Source organism: Trichosurus vulpecula, chromosome 3 (genome assembly GCF_011100635.1).
Source record: "Trichosurus vulpecula isolate mTriVul1 chromosome 3, mTriVul1.pri, whole genome shotgun sequence".
Classification (NCBI taxonomy): Eukaryota; Metazoa; Chordata; class Mammalia; order Diprotodontia; family Phalangeridae; genus Trichosurus; species Trichosurus vulpecula.
The window spans coordinates 49095925-49108968 of NC_050575.1; the positions used below are offsets into that span (position 1 = coordinate 49095925).

The 13044-nt window shown below is 45.5% G+C and overlaps 1 pseudogene; it reads right to left on the bottom strand.

The window, feature by feature from the left end:
* Window positions 1–636: 636 nt before the first annotated feature.
* LOC118842036 lies at window positions 637–9794 on the bottom strand (annotated as a pseudogene).
* Window positions 9795–13044: the final 3250 nt, after the last annotated feature.

A 13044-nucleotide genomic window follows, 5' to 3' on the forward strand; every position in this document is an offset into this window, starting at 1 on the left:
CCAAAAAGGGAAATGAGGCTATCATGTAGGGACTATGAGGGAAAACCAGTGGATAGCCTATGTGACTCAGTGCCATCCACATGACATCAAGTCATTTAGAGGAAAGTTACTAGCACACTGGGCAGACCTCTATGAAGGGTTTATGGGGGGACAAGAATAAAAGTCACATAGAATAACAAAGCTTGGAGTAGCTGTGTGTGATCTACACCTTTGGAGGGATTGGCTACATGGATACCATAGATGTATGGGAATATTGAAGTTTCTTCCCTCTCCTCACTTCTGCTATTTCCTTGTTGACCAATAACAGGGGATTATCTCCTTTCTGATTTACTAGAGAAAAGACTCAAGGGATAAAAATGCCTACAATGTGCATACAGCAGCATGCATATCCCTGAGGGTAAAGCACAGACAGCCCCCTCACCATTCAGACCTTGTGTAGGCAGCTGGCGAAACACAACATGAGGTGTACAGTGAGAGGCAGTGCATGGAAAGTCCAGACAGAGTCCCAGACAGGGAAAGAGGTACTCTAGGAAAGGGATCAGCACTGCTAACCTTTTGGTACAGGCAGGTGGCTTTCATGTTTGGAGATGATGCTGTGAAAATGACTAGCTCCAGGGAACACAACAGCCTCAGTGGTCAGATGGAAACTATCAGAAGACAGGGGTGAATCACTTGCAGGGTCCTGAGCACATAAGCACCATTACTTCTTTCTTCTTCAGGGTCCAAGGTTTTACTCAACTTCAAAACCTATTGAAAAAAAAGTTGTTGTTATAACAACTAAGCCCCATCTGGATAGAGGCAGTTACCCATTGGTGAGTAGCCTTGGTTTCCTGGGAGATTTGACAGATAGAAATATTCACACAAAACCCCGGTGAATCTATGATCCATAAAAGGGAAGAGAGTAGATCATCTCAGCAAAGTGGAATAAGAAGCTCCTTCTGTGCTTCTGGGCATGTGTGGACTCTCTGAGTGGAACACAAGGTGTCTGTAAGAGCTGCCTCTGTGAAAATGCATTCTCCAAAGCCCTTTGAGGCCTGAGATCTGGCCTTCCTTTTTAAAGTCAAGGTGATGAAGAGGTGCACTCAGAGCCAGAGGACCCCCTCATCCCTGTACCAGATTACAGCCCCAGCCAAATCCAGTCTCCACCTCCTCTCTTGGAGAGAATATGGGGGCCTCAGGGCCATCCCACCAATTTCCCACCTTTTTGACTCCTAAGGTGAACAGTAAGGCTGACCACAAGGAAGATCAACCCTAGCACAAGCCCCTCAACTCCACTCAGCATCTTTCCTTGGGCTATCTGGACTATCCTTTTAGGGAGAAGACACAGCAAGAATCACAATTTTCCCTCCAGCAGCCATGCTGGTGTGGTGAGCAGACAAGTCTTAGAATCTGAGTAGTTGGTTAAAGGGAAGGAGGAAGAGAAACCTAGTTGCCCTATCCCAGGAGAAAGGAGCATATGGACTAAGTACAGAATCCCCAAAGGAGGCTAGCTCCTAGGGTGGGGGCCACTGAGGATGCCAAGGTCCTAGGGCCCCATAGTCCTCAGCTCAGCACTGAAAGCAGGGGGTTGCACTGGGGGAAAGCAGAAGATATTATAGGGGAGGAGAGTGGGCAACAGGAGACCATAAATAGAGGCTGCATGCAGGAGCTTCTTCTCACCCCAGATCATAATGACAGGGTTCTGAAGGCTAGAGTACTCCACTTGGCATGTGTAGACATAGCCACTCTTGGGGGTCATTTCCAGCATCACCAGGATTTGATAGGTCCAGTCTCCATTGCTAATCAAGCCTGTGGACACAACCCCGGCTGTCTCCTTCTGACCATTCAGGAACCACCTAACCTCAGTGTCTCTAGATAGAAACCAGTAACAAAACAGACAAGCTGGTTTGGGTATCCTAGAGGAACCATCTATGATGGATACACAGTTACTTCAGGCTCAACTGGAAGAAAAAACAAAGATTCTGAGTGAGAAAACCAGAGCAGATCTTCCTAGTCCAGGCCTCACCTCTGTCCCCTCACCCAAAACCAGGCTTAGGTCTCCTTTTCCCCAAGGCCAGAATGTGGGCAAGACATTCAGCTAGACATTTCAGATGACAAGAAGTAGCCCCATGAGTTCTTGGACTCATCCCTTCAGAGAAATTGATCACGATTATGAGCAGGGGGTTTTCTTATTACAAACGGATTTCTCAGCTTTACAACAGGCTCCTTCCCAGAGCACCTCCCCTGTCAATCCACTGAAGAAATCTCTGGGCAGGAGGGTGTCTTTGGGAAAAAGTCTAGGCCTTCAGTATCCTGAAGCCAGGTGACCCTAGGGTAGAGAGAGATATGACCAGGTCCCTGTGAAGTAGACAAGCTCAAAATGGAGCCTTCGTCTCTTCCCCTCTCTTTCCTTTCCCCTGCCAACTCCCTCACTCTGCCCTCCCTCCCCTCTACACTCCACTCATTGCTACCTTTACCCTCCCTTCTCCTCTCTTCTCTCCTCACCTGATCTCCTCCTGTCCATTCTTCATCTCATCCTCCTTTCCTCCCCTCCCCTTTCTTTTCCCCTCATCCTCTCCCTTTTCCCCTCCCTTCCTGTTGCTCCCACTCACCCCTCCTCTCTATCCAGAAGGAATCCAACAACCTAAAGTTGTCCGTGAGCCTGGCCACCTGGGCCTGCCTTGCTCTAGGGCTTCCAGCAAGCTGTTCATTAGCTCTGCAATAGGCCGCCCCACCTAGGTCAAGGCCCCAAACTACCGCACCTTGCTGTCGAAGTGCAAGATCTCCTGGTGGTCATAGATAAGTCTCCCCATAAATCACACATGTTCAGTGCCATTGACAAAGTAACACTCAGCCTTTATCTGCTCCATAAAGTGCTCTGGAGGGGCCCTAGAGGCAGGTCAGCTCTGCCTGGCATCAAAGTCACCCCTGAACCTTGGCTGGGCACAGGAGTAAAAAGTGGCTCTGTGTGCTCCTCTCTTTTAAGAATCAGTCTGATTTTTGTGCGCATACCCAGCTCTACCATTCTGAGTCCCCCACTCTACCCCCAGCCCCAGCTGGGCTGCAAATTCATGGACTAGAATGCCAACCTTCTGATTCCCAGGTCGGTATTCCTTTCTTTGTAACCACAGCTGCCTTTCAAGATGTACATTTCCCACCCTGCCTCTTCAACGAACTAACCCAGCACAAACATTGCAAGGAAACTATACCCAATGTCCAGCTGTAACACCAATGCTGCTGGCAGCTGCAGTGGAGGTGTGGGGCCAATAACATCAGCACATAGGAGGGCTGCTAGCACAGGTTCTTTGATCTGCTTTTCTAAGGAAAGCAACGTTAAGGAGTTTACAACCTCATTTTAATTAAACACACACACACATATAAATATACATATATCATTCACTTAGTTCAGGGGAACTTCAGAGAAAATACAAACAGAAATTTATGTAAATAACAGTGCAAATAACACAAATCAGCAGAAGGGCTTCTAACATACATACATAGTTCCCAGAGAGAGAAGCACCAACAACTGTGCTTTCAAAGCCAGAGAGCTCCTTAACGGCTACCCAGAGTTTCGTCAGGCAAAACCACAGACACTCTCTTCCAATGAGTGAGCCCCCAAAGCAAAATGCTAACCTCAGAGTATATATATGTATAATTCTTCAGGGTCAGAGGGTGTAAAAACCATGTGACTCAAATTCATGTGACTTAGGCTTTCTTGTGACTTAAGCAGGTCATCAAAGACTCTTGATTCAATCAAAGCCAAGGCTCAATCAAAGGCACTTGATTGTCTTAGTGCTGAGGAGCACTCCAAAAGAAAAAAAACAACGAAAAGTCCCACTTTGCTCATCATTGCACCAGCCTAAGTCCTCCTCCCTGCTCTCTGAACCCTTTTTACTCAGGATGTCTCCACTGAATCTTTGTGTCCCCACAGCAATGGGGCTCTTCTTTCTATTCTTCCTTCTGTTGTCTTCTTAGTTCAGATCCTGGACTATTGTAATTGTCTCCTAATGGGTCCCCCCCCCAAGTCTCTCTTCCCTCTAACCCTTTCTCCTCCCACTTGTCAAAAATATTTCCATTCAGTGCAAGCCTGACCATGCTACCCCCTTGTTCAATAAACTCCAGTGTCTCCCTGTTTCTTCTAGGAGAAAATGTGAAATTCTTTTCTGCTTGCCTTATCAAGGTCTTCCAAAGGCGGCCTCAACCTATTTTTCAAGTTGCATTATGTTCCTGCACTCTAAGTCCAGTTAAATTCTAGACCTTCCTATTGCACCTCTCCCAATCCTCCATCATCTCCTGTCTCCAAGCCTTTGCTCTCTCTGGCTTTCTCCATGGCTTGGAATGCCTTCCTTATTCATTGATGTCTCCTGGAATCTTTCCTTCAAGACTCAGCTAACATTCCACCTTCTACATGAAGCATTTCCTGCTAGAACTTTTCCTCCAAAAACTACCTTTCATTTTCATTAAATATATATATATATGTATATATGTATGTATGTATGTGTGTATTTATGCGCATATAATGTGTATGTATATGTGTGTGACTATGCATATGTATATGTTTGTGTGTATACATTGCTTTCCTTGATAGAAAGTAAGTGCCTTGAGAGCAGGGACTCTTGTTTTTTGTTTGTTTGCTTTGTTTTGTTCTGTGTTCCCAGTGTCACACAATAGGCACTAAATAAATGCTTGTTAATTGATCATATGTTTGCCACCTTCTGTGCTCATCCTCTCAGACACAAAATTCCCTCTTCCTCAACTCTACTCATCACAATACTACCTTTTTTCTAGACTTAGCTCAAATGTAACCACCTCTATTAAACCTTCCATAATCACTGGCCGGAAGAATCCTAGTTATATTGTCTCTCCCCACTCTATTCCAATCTGGGTATGTCACCCAAGGTGATTTTCCTAAAGGAAAAGTTTGAACATATCACTCTCTACAACCACCACTCTGTCAGCTCAGTGACCTCTGGTGGTCCCTGTTGGCTCCCTAGTCTCTTGGGCACTCCAAGTACTTTACTCGCAGACTCCAGACTCCCCTTCCAACTCCTTTTCATACACTCTACAGCAGAGGTGTCAAATATAGCCCACAGGCCTCATGTGACAGACACCACTCCTGTGAGGGCCAAACCAGATTAAAATGTAATTAAGAAATATTTAATGAAACAAATAAAAATTCAATGCAAATAGATAATATCAATATGCTGCTTTCTAAGGCAATGTGTAGCCTGCATGGATACATTATTGATGGTTTAGTGTCCCATCTTCCTATTTGGGTTTGACACCGCTGCTCTCCAGTTCAACCAAAATAGCCTTCTGTCAGTTGCCCATCTGCAGTCTACCATCTCCCATCTTCAGGCCACTGTATCACCTGCACCCATGCCTGGAATGCCCTCTATCCTCACCTGCCTAGGAGCACTCCTAGTTTCCTTCAAAGCTCTGATCAAACACCAGCTTCTACATGAAGCTCTTCCTTTGGGTCCCAGCTACTCTGTTGCCTTTCCCCATGCAACTACTCAGTATATATTTTTGTGTATTTTGCATAACATGTACACACCTGTAGTCTGATAGAATGTCAACTCCTTGAAAATGAACAAAAGTTTCATTATTGTCTTTGTATTCCCAATACCTAGAAAAGTGCATAGTACGTAGTTGGTGCTTAATCAATGCTTGTTTCTTGATTAATTGACAGAATATGAGGACTACAGAAGGTCTCAGCAATCATTTGGTCTAGCTTGCCCCCTTCCCTGCCACTACTATTACACGTCTACCATTTTATCATTTAGGAAAGTGAGGTTCAATGCTTTCTCCAAGGTCATACGAGAAGGCATTTTCCAAAAGTAAGGTCACCATCTGTATTCCTGCAGCCCTGATCCTTTATGCAATGCTCATAGCATGTACCACATTCAGGCTTGGTGCACAGCCTTCTGGGTCTGTACTTTTGTCCCCTAGCTAGATTACAAACTCTTGGGGACAAAGGCAACTTTCTGTACATTTTAGTGAGCCCCACAGCTCCTGTCACAGTGACTCTCATGGAGTAAATTTTCAATAATTATTGCTTGAGTAACTGAAGGAGGCATGTAGGTGCTCTAGGGGATAGAGCGTTGTACCTGGAATCAGGAAGATGAGTTAAAGTCAGCCCCAGACACTTGCTAGCCATTGCTAGCCTGGGCAAGTCACTTAGCTTCTGTTTTCCTTAGTGTTTTTACCTGTAAAATGGGGATAATGATTCCATACTTGTCTTGACAATGAGATAATATTTGTAAAAAACACTTTGCAAACCTTCAAACACCATATAAATGCAAGATAATATAGTGAAGGTACACTTAGGGACATTTGCCCCGCGCGCTCTCTACATATGTTGGCACAGCTCAGATCCTGTCTGTTCCTTCCTTGCCTATCCCATGCCATAGGAATTTCCCTCTGCTTTCCGCTCTTGCTGTACTTCCCCTCTGTATCACACACAGACAGTTAGGGAGGAGCTTGGATCATTAACTACATTTTCACATGAGTCAGGGTGTCTCTGATACTTTGTATTCCCCAGACCACCAAGCACAGGGCTGAGCAGAGAACATTTACTTACATGGGAGCACTGCCTGCTGATTCCACTAATGGCTGCCTCTAGGCTTCACTGACTCTGGGGAACTGTCTAAGCAGCCACCATATTGCTGAGACTGAGATCCCCCTGCTGGGTTTCCCTTGTTCAGAAGCTGACTGTTCTACCTCAGACAGCTCCCTGTCCCAGGTTTAGCCCCTGTCAATGGGAGTTACACATGGGACACTCTACCCAGAGGGTTGTACTACTGCAAGCCTTAAGAAATTAAAGGGTTTCCTAGATACATCATAGATGATGGATCCAAGCCAGAGGATTGACCTGATTAGGGAGAAGGTGGTTAGGCTGGGCACCAGGACAGGCTCTAGGGGAGATATTTGGGAGAACATTAAAGGGACTTTGATCTGATCACTATCTACCCGCAAACCTAGCTCTGGTTGGTGGGGTTTCTATCATAGCCCAGAAGGCTACCTTTGGATGATGGAGGATTTTTGACAGTGTGGCCCCAACCTACCTTTTCAGTTTCATTATATACATTTTTTCCACTCCACGAACTTTATGGTCTCACCAAATTAAGTTTTTTCACTGTCCCTACACTTGTATCTGTGCTTTTGCCTTGGCTGTTCCTTGTGCTTGGAATGCAGCCCCTCTTGGAGGCCCTGACTTCCTTCAGGACAAAGATCCAGCACCATTTTCGACATGAAGTTTTTCATGATCCCCAGACATGCTAGTGCCCTCTCTCCCTAAATTAGCTTGTACTTAATGTTTAATTCATTCTCTATAGAGTTCTATCTATACAATCTGTCTCCTCTCACAGACTCTAAGGCCCTTGAGGGCAGGAACTAGTTTGGGTCTTTTCCTTTCCTATCCCCAGCACCAAGTACAGTGCCAGACACATGGGAGGTACTTAATAAATGCTTATTGATTTGTTAATGGGTGCTATCTGCATGCAAGAAGTCCTATGATCCAGATCCTGGGTTCTGGGAGCAGTAGCAAGGAGACAGGTGATAGCAGAGGCTGATTTGGGTGAGGATCTGTCAGCCACAACAAAAAGTAATCCCTGACTGGAACAGAGAAGTGGAGATTTAGGAGAAATTGAACCTGGAATATTTCTTCAGCCTGTTCACAAGGTACTGTGAAGATTAAAAGAAATCACATCCTGGCCAGCCTCTTTGCTCTGTTTCATAGTTGGCCTCTGATCTGCCTCAGGGAAATGCATAGGAAAAATGCCTGCCATTACTACATCAACCCTAAAGCTAGGGATGGATCCCAAATACCTTGGCTTCACACAAGTCTTTCAAATCCTCCAATTCTTCCAGGGAGGGGTAGGCAAAATGGGAAAGCTCTTCCCCTATAAACACCAAAGTTGAAATCTATTTAGCACACTAGGCTGTCAATGGGAAAGTATTAAGGAAAGTTTAGGTGGGAGTTTGACGAGTAGCGTGGAGACTCAGAGCCCCTGAGAATGGGTAGGTTTAGGGATGGAGAAAGGGGGAGGAAGCAAGAGCATACTTGCAATGTGGATTAAAAGGAGGAAGGGAGCACAGGAACAGGATGATGGGACTTTAGAGACGAGATTCTTCCACCTTCCCATACTGCCAAGTGCCAGCCTGCTGCCAGACTTTCTTTGGTCTCAGGCACATAGAGGAGCCTTTCTCTTATTTCTCTACCTATCCTGTCTGGGGTGTTATGGCTCTATACTTACTTGGGCTCTCTTTCCCTGTAGCCATCAGGGAATTCAGCACCATTAGGGTCATCATCAGAACTTTTGTCTGCAACCAGAGCATCCTGGGAACAGGGAAAGGACAAGAGACACAGAGGAATGGCAGTCAGGGTGGTCCCCAGCCCACAGGAAGTGCCCTGAAAACTTCCAGACTAAGAACTTAAGTGCTCTCTTCTGTGCCCCAGGATTGGGCAGCCTCAGAGCCTCTCCTCTTCCTAATTATCCTATCATTGTGGAGGGCAACATCATCCTCCCATTCACCCAAGTTTACAACTTAGGTGTCATCCCTGAATACTCACTCTTGCTCTATATTTGGAAGCTGTGACCATTCTATTTTCTGACACGGCCACCTCCCACACTACCTAGTATATAGACGACTGATGCAAGTTCAGAAAGTCTGATTAACATGATGGTCAACGGTTGATTTCCGAGAATATTGAAATGTTAAGCTAATGATAAAAAAGAATAAGACACACGTGTGCATAGATATGTACATAACAAACATGTACAAGAATAGAAAACGCCAGACACACTGACAGAGAAATATGGCACGGCAAAAGTAGGATTTTGTTTTGCTTGATTAAATGTATCTGTAAAACGGGTTTTGCTTTTCTTTTGATCTCAGTGGGTGTGGTCAGCAAGAAAGATTCTTTTCCTGATTAAAAACAAATTTACCAAGAGAATGTATAAGACACTACAGGTATGAGAAAAATAGAATCCTACAGGATTTACTGAAAGGGTATATAGGTAGGGAAAAAAAAGAAAATAGCTAACCCTAGTTAGCAGCACCATTAACAATAGAAAAGAAAGTAAAGAGAGGAATAAGATAGTGACCTAAGACTGCAGAGAATCCTGAAAGATTTGTGAAAAAAGATAAGCTTAAGGGTAATTTCCAGAGATATTCTGCTCCTGCAAACTCAAAGGACCTAGATTATGAATTTTTAAAGGAATAATGGATAAAACATTCAATTTTTTTACTAACCCCAAAATTATACTTGAAAACTAGGCAACATAACTAATCTTATGCAATATAATGCAGCATATGAGATCATTCTCCCATAGACAATTTTTAAGATTTTTTTAAAGGAGACTTTACTCCTTTACACTGGTGAAAAAACAGCAATTCTCAAATGTAAGATCAAGATGCATTCTAACACGTGGAGGGCAGCTAAATCGTCATGAATCCAAAAATTATTGCCTTCTCTATTAGTTTATTACGTTTGTAAATTTGCTTAGCAACTAATATATCTCTTCCTGTCTTCTACACTAAGACAAAAAGGAGCAGGAGTTTAGGAAAGGGAAGAGAGAGTAGCCAGTAGAAGCAGTGATAGCCTGAAAGTGGGGGAAACTACAAATCGTAGTAAGGATCAAAAATAATATATTTTTTGAAACAAAAATACTTTCAGCACATTTTGACACTGTTGAATATAAGGTGCTGACAAAATTGGATATGCATACTACTGTCATCAGAATAATGTGACATGTTACATGTCACATACGTTTGACATGTGACATGGCACATTCTGAAGCATGCGACATGATGGTAGCATGTGCCATGTCACATGTCGGAAGCAAGTGACATATCAGAAGATGTCACATGCAACAGGTTGGAAGAATGTGACATGTCACACGCATGTCGGAAGCACTTGACATGCCATGTCAGAAGCATGCGACATTCCACATGTCGAAAGCATGCGGCATGTCATGTGTCAGACGCATGTCGGAGGCATGTGTCATGCCCCATACAGCTGACATGTGCCACGCCGCATGTCGGAAGCGTGTGACATGTCGCATACCACATAAGTCTGACGTGTGGCATGCCACATATGTCTGACATGTGAGATACCACACAGTGTGACATATGACGTGTCACATGACATGAGACACATCACATCGGAACCTACATCTCACATGTGACATGCCATGTATCAGAAGCATGTGACATGTCATATGTCGGAAGCATGTGGCACGGCAAATGTCGGAAGCATGTGACATGTCGGAGACATTGACATGTCACATGTCGGACGCATGTTGTAAGCACGTGAAGTCACGTCAGACGCATGTCGGAAGGATGCGACATTACACATCAGAAGCATGTGATATGTCGGGAGCATTTGACAAGCACGCGGCATGTCACATGCCAGACGTATTTTGCAAGTCACATGCTTCCGACGTGACATGTCACGTTGTACATAGTTCTGGCATATGACACACCACAGTCTGACATGTCGCATGTTAGAAGCATGTGACACGTCACATGGCAAATAAGTCTGACATGTGACACTTCAGGTGTCGGGACCCTGTGGCATGTCACATGTCGAGGCATGCGGCATGTCACATGTCGGAACAATGTGACACGTCGGAACCATGTGGCATGTCACATGCACATGTCGAAGGATGTGAGATGAAGTGTGTCGGGAGCATGTGACATGTAACATGTCGGACACATGCCAGAAGTACGTGACACGACGCATGTCAGACGCATGTCATATGTCAGACGCATGCCGGAAGAATGTGACCACCGCATGTCGTGCGCATGTCGGAAGCATGTGACTCCCGCATGCCCACATCACATGGTTCCGACATGAGACATGTGATGTGTCGCATATTTCTGACATGCGTCTGACATTTGACGTTTCAAATGCTCCCAACATGTGACATGTCACATGCTTGTGACATTCGTCTGACATGTCGCATGCCACATGCTTCCGAATGTGACACTAGGAAGCATCTGTCATAACACATGTCACAAGCATGTGCCATGAAGCATGTGACATGTCAGAAGATGTCACGTGCAACAGGTCGGAAGAATGTGACATGTCACACGCATGTCGGAAGCACTTGACATGCTATGTCAGAAGCATGAGACATTCCACATGTCGGAAGCATGCGTCATGTCATGTGTCAGACGCATGTCGGAGCCATGTGTCAGGCCCCATGCGGCTGACATGTGCCGCGCCGCATGTCGGAAGCGTGTGACATGTCGCATACCACATAAGTCTGCCGTGTGGCATTCAACATACGTCTGACATGTGACATACAACATAGTATGACATGTGACACATCACATCGGAACCTACATCTGTCATGTGACATGCCATGTATCAGAAGCATCTGACATGTCGTATGTAGGAAGCATGTGCCACGGCAAATGTCGGAAGCATGTGACATGTCGGAGGATGTGAGATGTGACATGTCACATGTCGGACGCATTTCGGAAGCATGTGAAGTCACGTCAGACGCATGTCGGAAGGATGTGACATTACACATCAGAAGCATGTGATGTCGGGAGCATTCGACATGTCACAAGCACGCGGCATGTCACATGCCAGACGTATTTTGCATGTCACATGCTTCAGACGTGACATGTCACATTCTACAAAGTTCTGGCGTATGACACACCACAGTCTGACGTGGCATGTCACATTTCAGAAGCATGTGATACATCACATGGCAAATAAGTCTGACATGTGACACTTCAGGTGTCGGAACCGTGTGGCATGTCACATGTCGAGGCATGCGGCATGTCACATGTTGGAACAATGTGACACGTCGGAACCATGTGGCATGTCACATGCACATGTCAAAGGATGTGAGATGAAGTGTGTCGGGAGCATGTGACATGTAACATGTCGGACGCATGTAAGAAGCACGTGACTTGACACGTCAGGAGCGTGTGACATGATGCATGCCAGGCGCGTGCCACATGTGAGACACATGCCGGAATCATGTGATTGCCGCATGTCATGTGCATGTCGGAAGCATGTGACTGCCACATGTCCATGCGACATTATTCTGACAGGAGACATATGACGCGTAGCATGTTTCTCACATGCGACATTTCACATACTCCCAACAGGTAAGATATGACATGCTCCTGACATGTGATATGTCACATACTTGTGACATTCGTCTGACATGCCACATGCTTCCGACATGTGACATTCGGAAGCACGTGTCGTGTCACATGTAACAAGCATGTGGCATGTCACATGTGACATGAAGCGTGTCAGGAGCATGTGACACATAACATTGGGACGCATGCCAGAAGCATGTGACACAACGCATGTCAGACGCATGTCATAAGCATGTGACTGCCGCATGTCCACGCCACGATTCCGACAGGAGACATGACGCGTAGCATGTTTCTGACATGCAACATTTCACATGCTCCCAACATGTAAAACGTCACATACCCACGACATGTGATATGTCACATGCTTCTGACATTCGTCTGACATGCGACATGTCACATGCTTCTGACATATGACATTCGGAGCATGTGTCGTGTGTAATGACATGTCACATGTCACAAGCATGTGACATGAAGCATGTCAGAGGCATGCCAGAAGCATGTGACACGACGCATGTCACATGTCAGACGGATGCCGGAAGCATGTGACCACGGCATGTCGTGCGCATGTCGGAAGCATGTGACGGCCACATGCCCACGTCACATGCTTTCCGACCTGAGACGTGACGCATAGCATGTTTCTGACATGCTGTACATTTCAATGCTTTCCGACATGTGTCACATGCTTCCGACATTCGTCTGACATGCAACATGCCACATGATTCCGACATGTGACATTCGGAAGCATGTGTCGTGTGTCATGACACATGTCACAAGCATGTGAAATGAAGCATGTCGGGAGCACATTACATATAACATATCAGAAGCATGTCACATGTCAGACACATGACGGAAGCATGTGATCGCCGCATGTCATGCGACATGATTCCGACATGAGACATGTGACGCATCACATGTTTCTGACATGCGTCAGAC